This window comes from Macaca nemestrina, chromosome 4 (genome assembly GCF_043159975.1).
Source record: "Macaca nemestrina isolate mMacNem1 chromosome 4, mMacNem.hap1, whole genome shotgun sequence".
Taxonomy (NCBI): domain Eukaryota; kingdom Metazoa; phylum Chordata; class Mammalia; order Primates; family Cercopithecidae; genus Macaca; species Macaca nemestrina.
Window position 1 is genome coordinate 75,261,878 of NC_092128.1, and position 7,614 is coordinate 75,269,491.

At 37.2% G+C, this 7,614-nt stretch overlaps 1 long non-coding RNA gene across 6 annotated transcripts in view; it reads left to right on the forward strand.

Annotated features, from left to right (window-relative positions):
• LOC105475539 (uncharacterized) overlaps nt 1-6,435 on the forward strand; it is a 34,094-nt gene extending 27,659 nt beyond the window's left edge. For 2 of the 6 annotated variants that reach the window (XR_011622157.1, XR_011622156.1), the window contains exons 3-4: nt 3,729-4,271; nt 5,735-6,435. This is a non-coding gene — a long non-coding RNA (uncharacterized lncRNA). The other 4 variants (XR_011622158.1, XR_011622160.1, XR_011622159.1 and 1 more) reach the window with 4 other exon arrangements.
• The last annotated feature ends 1,179 nt before the right edge of the window (nt 6,436-7,614 follow it).

Sequence of the window (7,614 nt, forward strand, 5' to 3'; positions counted from 1 at the left end):
TCTTTGTGACTATGGGCTAAGATTCCTAATCTTTCCAAGCCTTCGTTTCCTCATTTGTAAAATGTAGACAATATTGCTTTCTTTTAAATGTCTAGCATACTGAAGTTATCTCTTTAGAACTCAGAGCTTTGGTAAGTCAGGGATGTTTAAACCTTAGGCAATCCCAGGTCCCCCAAACTCACACAACAGGAAGTGGGCAGCTAAAAGTCACAGCCAAACACAGACTATTTCAAAGAAAAATTTTCCAGAGAACAAAACCAGAAGGGCCAGATTATATTGCTAAGGCTAAGATATGACATGGACTGTGTTCTAGGCAGCACTGTTGTGTTTTCCATTTTCTGTGCTTACAGTGGAGTTTTTATGGCACTTATATTGTCCTTTATCAATTAATTGTATATTGATTGAGGATGATTAATGTTATGATGTATTATAAATTGCTGGACCATGAGAAACCAAGTCTAAATATAAGCAAAAATGCGTATCACTTAGATACTCCAGATTTGAAGTAATAAACACTAGGTTGCCTCCCTCTAGATAAGGAGTAAATGATTTTAAAATTTTTCTGTAGACATGAGCACTTTTTGAGATGTATGTATAGGGAGAAAGATACATGTAGATGCTGGGTACCCATCTTGGTACTCATTCATTTTCCTTTATGTTATACAACTCTAATTTTCCTTAGGAAAATTCTAATCCTGACTCTGATCCTTGACTTTGAAATTGAAGCCCATGCTTGTCCAGTTATGTGAAAAATGAATTTCCTTTCTTTGATTCAGTCACTGTGAGTCTGGTATTCTAACCCTTGTGAGTGGAAAAATCTCAGCTAAATCCAATGGTTCTTTAATAAATGAAACAATGCATAACCTCACTTAGAATACAAGAAATAAAAATAAAACCACACGGACACACCAAGTTTCAACAATCAGATTTGCAAATATCCAATATATTGATAACTCATTTTTTGTGTAAGTTATGAAAAAATAGAATTATGGTACTTTGCTGGTGGGAGTGTTAAAATGGTACAATACATATGATGAGTAATTTGGAAACATTTGTCAAAATTACAAATGTATTTACCTTTTTGCTCAATAATTTCATTTCTAGGATTTATTCTGCAGATATACTCTTACATGTGAAATAAAGTAAACACGTATTCCTTGGAGTATTATCTGTAATAGTAATATATATCAGTCAAAAATCTTTCAATAAGGGCCCAGATAAATGAAAAATTATCATACAGGGTAATATGTGGAGCTGTAAAAAAGAATGAGGAATTTCTTTTTTTCTAAATATGGACATACCTTCAAGATATGTTAGGAGAAATTTTTAAAAGTGCAGATGTTTGTATAAAATATTTGTGTGAAAATAGAAAAATGAAAGGAAATATCTTTTCATATTTGCTTATATGTGTATGAATATCTCAGTAAAGATAGAAAATAAACTGAGAAGTATAGTTATCCACGGGGTGGAAGTGGAACATGGGTTTGGGGATAAGATTGGGAAGGGGATTTTTTTCACTGTGTACCTTGTATTTTCAAATCTTGGGAACTATAGAAACTCTTCACAACTATTTTTTTAATATATATATATGGATGTTTGTGTATGTGTATATATACATATATATTTAAATATATATACATATATATATTAAAACGAAAAATACAATAACAATAGAGTGAGGTTATGGAGTTCTAAGTCATATATGGATTGCTGGTGCCGAAATGTCAGCTGCATTAATTGGACGAGCGGGCTTTCTTCCACCTTCTAGAATGTCAGCTCGGTGCTGCAGTGCTGAAAAGAGGTATCCCATGGCAACAGTGGCACCTACAGGGCACAGTGAGAATCTTATGTTTCCTTTTTTATTTTTATTTTTCAGAGAGGTGGAGGTGGCCTATGGATAGGGGTATAATAATTGGTTTTCTATTGGAGTTGTTGAACAAGTGTTTTGACCATCACCGTAGATTTACTGTCAGATACAGCTGGATACAAATCCTGTTCCTGTAATTTACTGTCTTGGTAGCTTTAGGCAAAGGCATTTACATTTATTAAAAGTTATAGTTTCTACCCTTGTAAACTGTGGATGATAATATCTACCCTATCACAGTTTTGCCTAATAAATTTTAAGTGAATTGTGTCACTTATAGAATACCAACCTTGCCGCCAAAATGGTCTTGTGATTGCTCAATGTCAGAGACAACCCCAAACCTGCATCAATAGGAAATGAGATGCTAAAGAAATATAGCCCAAGGAAGGAGCTATGAGGATGCAATCTAGAAGCTTCCCAGTCCAGCAAGCTAATGGAGAATGTCTGGGCAGAGGGAGCAGGAGAGAGAAAGAGTGAAGGGAGAGAGAAGAGAGAGCACGTGCACACTTCAATGGCATTGTTTGAATCCTTTGATGGCATATTGGAAGCCCTGAATTTACTTCTGATTTTTCTGTTGTAAGGACAATAACTTTCTTTTTCTAAAGCTGACTGAGGTGATTCTTTTCACTTGTAATTGAAAAAAACTTCTAACCATACCTAATGGTGCAAACTAAAAGCCGCTCAACCTCACTCATAATAAAAGTAGAAATTAAAAATGAGATGACATTTTCTACCTATCATATTGGCAAAAAGTTAAATTAAAATTGATAACACATTATGTTGGCCAGGAGAAATAGGCATTCTCGTATTTTACTGATGAGCAGTTTAACAACCCCTGAAGAAGGCAAATTAAACATATTTGTTAAGATGCAAATACATGTATCTTTCAACCCAGCAATTAGGCTTTTGTGTAATTTGTCCCACAGATATATACTCAATCCTGTGAAATGAGGCATGTACAAGGTTATACAGCATTGTTCCAAAGAACAGACAATAAGCATCAAACGTTCATCACTGGAGAAGTGATTTCATTTACATGGTGGAAAACTCTGAATCCATTAAAAGGAATAAAAAATTTCTTTAGAAACTGATAATGGAAAGTTCTCTATAATATATAGCTGTTTAGAAAAATACAGGAAAATAATATGAAGAATTTGCTGTAATTTATGCTTAAAGGGGTGGGAGAAGGAATCTATGTTTGTATTTAGTTGCATATGCATTAAAATCTCCGGAAGAACATACAAAAAGTGAAATAGCATAGCAAAGCCTACGTAGAGGACAGAGATAAAGGGAGTCTTTTTCAGTGAAGATCTTTTTGCACATTTTAATTTTTGAACCTGTAACTACATAACCTATTCAAAAATGAAATAAAATTCCAGAGGAAAAGATTTCACTTCTATGTTGGAGCTATGGAACTCTAAACCCAGAGGCGCAATGTGAGGGGTCCTTAGTTTGTATTGTGTGTACGTTAGACTCCATCTTCTAGAATTTCTAATCCTTTCCGGCCTTGAGATAACCAGTTGCAGATCTGTAAAGAAATATCCCAATGTTACAGTGGCACCTACAGGACAAATGGAGATATTTCAGCTTATTTCTTGGTGCTTTTTTGTGGAGCAGGGGGAGTCAAAGTTTAGAAGGGCATAGATAAGGAGGTGACGTTACAGTTGCTAGTCATTGCAAACCTAATTTTTATACCAGCATATAGAAGCTTAGACCTTAGAGCTAAACATCGCTGATTTCAAACATTGGCTTTGTTACCTGCTCTTTGTTACGCCCCTGTTGTATGGCTTTAGGTAAAGGAACTTAACATTTCTGAGTCATAGTGTCTACCTGAAATATGTGAAATATGCTATCCATATTACAGGTTAATGCCTCTGTGTTTTAAAAGACTTATTTTGCCAGAGAAACCCCAAACCTGGAAAGCAACGGCCTGTGAGTACTCAACCCTTAAGACAATCCTAAACACCCCAAACCTATCCCAGCAGGAAGTGAGCTGCTAAGGAGATGTAGCCCACAGAAGAGGTCTCCAAACCTGTGGGCTACATCACCCAGAGTTCACTGGGGCCACAGAAGATAAGGGACAAAGGAGATCCTTGCAGAGAACTCATCAGGACAGCCAGATTGGCTAAGGAGCTCACATCACCTCCAGGTCAGGATACTTCGTGCTTCCAGTTCTGCACATCATAGGAATTGCTACATAGCAGAGACTACTTTTTGCTGTTTCCCATTCTCTTCCTTATCAAATGGATGATTTTTTTTGGTAATTATCCTATTCTTTCTCTGTCCCTTCATGTATTGCATTTATGGTTGTATTGGAGCCGTAGTTTGCTGAGCCAGAAGGAACCACCACACCAGGACCTGACTAAGAAGAATCGCCCAGAAATCCGGAACTTGGAGCAATAACTAGGTAAGTCTTTGTGTTGTCTCCCTCTGAGAAGAGGAAAGTGCACTTTCCATGGTATCTAATTATGGCTTCATTAGGTAGGAACTGGTGTTTTTGAAGGGATATATGAGAGTAGAGGGGACAGGGTGTTATTGAAGGTGTGAATTACAGCTAAAACCTGTGTTGTTAGCCAAGCCAGCACTTATTTGCCTTTCTTCATGTAAAGTCACTTTGATCTTCTGTTGGACACCCGGAATCCACATCTCTCACATCTCTCAATTCATCTAGTTGGAGTGATTTTGGCTCTATCCCTGGCTCCAGAAGTGGTTGTATGACTCAGGCCTGGTCAGTCAAAACACTGCATCCTGTCCAATTCAGGTCAGAGAGACTCAGGGCAAGCAAGATCTCTCTGCTGAGATTGGAGCTGTGAGAATGAAGGGGAAGAGAGCCTGTCAAAGGACAGGGCAAAGACAGAGGGAGCTGGAGTGAAAATGAGAATAAGAGAGAGTGAGAGCACAAATGAGAAACCACAGTTGGGGGTGACATTTAAGCCTTTGGAGTACAGCCCATTGGAAATTCTACATCTACCTCCAGGCTTTTCAGTGATGAGAAAACAAACATCTTCTTGCTTGAGCCAGGTAGACTGCAGCTTTCTATTGCTTGCAATCAAAACAGTTCTAAATCAAATGGCTCTTAAACCAAAAGATGCTCAAACTCATAATAATAAGAAAACAATTGATACAACTTTTTTTAACTCTCAGATTGATTGGCAAAAATTCAAAACATACTGTGTTGACTAAGCTTTTGGGAAATAGACAATTTTTACATGACTGCCAGGAGCATAAACTGGTACAAGCCCTGTGAAGGGCAATTTGAAAATGCTCATAAACATGACAAATACATGTATCCCCAGATGCATGACAAAGTGAGAATTTTTGTTTTTTAATTATTTTTTTCTTACTGGCAGAGGAATTCAGCAGAAATTCTCAGATTTATTTAGATATATTGACACACATGCAAAATGGACCCTATACAAAACAGCTCATTTCAGTATCATTTTAAATAGCAAAACAATCAACTTACATGTTCATCAATAGAGAACTGGGTAAATAAATTTTGGTGTATCCATAAACTGGGAATACTCCAAAGCTAGAGAGATGGGGGCAAAGAGGAATTTTTATGTACTGATATACAGGATTTCCAAGATATAGTGTTATGTGGAATAATTAAGACAAAGAAAAAAAGGCTTTATAGTACATTATCATGCAAAATAAAAAGTCACTTTTAAAATATTTGTTTGTATGTGCATAAAATGGTCTCTGGAAGTACAAAAGAAACTAATAGCATTGCTAACCTTTGATATGGAATAGGTAAAAGGGAAATTTTTTAGCATATTCTTTTTATCATTTTAATTTGTTTTTGAGCCATATAAAAACATTACTTATTCAAAAACTAAATGAATATAAATGTTTAAATTTTCTCACTAGGACCTACAGGCTACAGAACAATTTAAAAACAGGCAGTGAAGAAATTCCAGGGGAAAATGTTTCACTTCTATGCTGGAGCTACGGAACTCTAAACCCACGGGCAGAGTGTGAGGGGTCCTTAATTTGAATTGTGCGTAGACGAGACTCCATCTTCTAGAATTTCTAATCCTTTCCAGCCTTGAGAGAACCAGTTGCAGATGTGTAAAGAAATATCCTATGGTTACAGTGGCACCTACAGGACAAATGGAAATGTTTCAACTTGTTTCTTGGTGCTTTTTTGTGGGGTGGAGGAGTCAGTGAAACAACAGGCAGTGAAATAAATAAATAAATAAATAACCATGCATCAACCTTATTGATCCAGGCAGTGAAATGTATAAGCTGAACGAACCAGCTTCTTCCATTTTCTGTGAATATCTGGACTACTGCAGCCTTGAGAGATCTGTGCTACAAAGCTGGAAATAGATGTTCTATGATGAGGGTGGCACCTGCAGGACAAAGTGAGAATTTTTCCTGTTTTTTTTTTTTTTTTTAATTATTATTATTATTGTTTTCCTACTGGCAGAGGAAATCAGCATGGCATAGAGAGGGCAGGTATTGAGCGTGAATTTTCCACTTAGAGTTGCTAGATGTAAAAGTTTTACTAAAAATAATGGAGACATCGCAAACAAAACTATTTTTATATAAGGCACACAGAGAATCAATGTGGAATAGAGAGGTAAAAATAGACTCTGATAACATATATTGGCTTTGTCACTGAGCTTAGAGGCTACACCTATGAAATGAGGATAATAAAACTCACCTTAAAGGACTGTTGTCTCTTAACTTCTGAAGGGAGTTTCTTAGCCAGAGAAACCCCAAATCTGACAAAGAGTAGGCTTCAGTTGCTCAATCCCTGAGGCAATTCCAGGCCCCCAAATCCACTGACTCAGAAAATGAGATGGTGAACAGATGCAGTCCATGGAAGGGGCATCCTCCTGAAAGTCCTCACTTTAAATGGGCCATGGAAGATAAAGGACGGGAGAGACACTTCCAGGGTGGCTAAAGTCATATGACAAAATAGCTCACCTCAACTCTGGAAAACCAATTGAAAGCCTTTACTTCAATTGCGATCATGTCTCCCTGTTAAGTGTATAATGTGAATTACGGTTTTCATTTAATCACAGTTTGCTGGACTATGAGAAACCACGTTAGGACCCGAACAAGAAAAATATTCATCACCCAAAGATTCTGGACTTAGAATGACAACAAGTTTATTTATGAGATTCGGGCTGTTCACCTCACCTCTCTCTGAGATGTGGGTGGGCACAGTTTTTATTGTGAGCAGCATAGCCGCACTATATTGACACGGGCACTTCTGCACATGTATGTACGGGTAGAAGGATGTGCTATTCCTGTGACTCAGGCCTGGACAAACAAAGCTGTGCCTCCCCACTCTTCAGTGATGGTTCAGGGATAGGTACATGATAAAATTGAAGTCAATTAGAGTCAGGTCTAGGCCTTTCTGTCAAAGTGGAAGCTATGAGAATGAAGGCCCAGTACTTCCTGGAGGTGGGGCAGGTGGGTAGAAAGACAGAGAGAGAGAAACAGAGACAGAGATTGGAGCAGAGCCAGGTTTGATGAGATCTTTGGATTCTTGGATTGAAGCTTGTCTCCAAATGCACCCACTGATTTTATTTTATATGAATATTTCTTTTTATCCTTAAACCAATTGAGTTGCATTTTCTACCACTTGTAACTGAATTTATATGAAAGCTGTCATACCCCATCATAGAAAAAAGAAATGCAAGTTGAAACTAAACAGATAACATTTTTCACTTCTCATATCGATAAAAGTCCGAAGCATTTGGTAACACATGGTAGACAAGCTTTGGGGCAGAAGG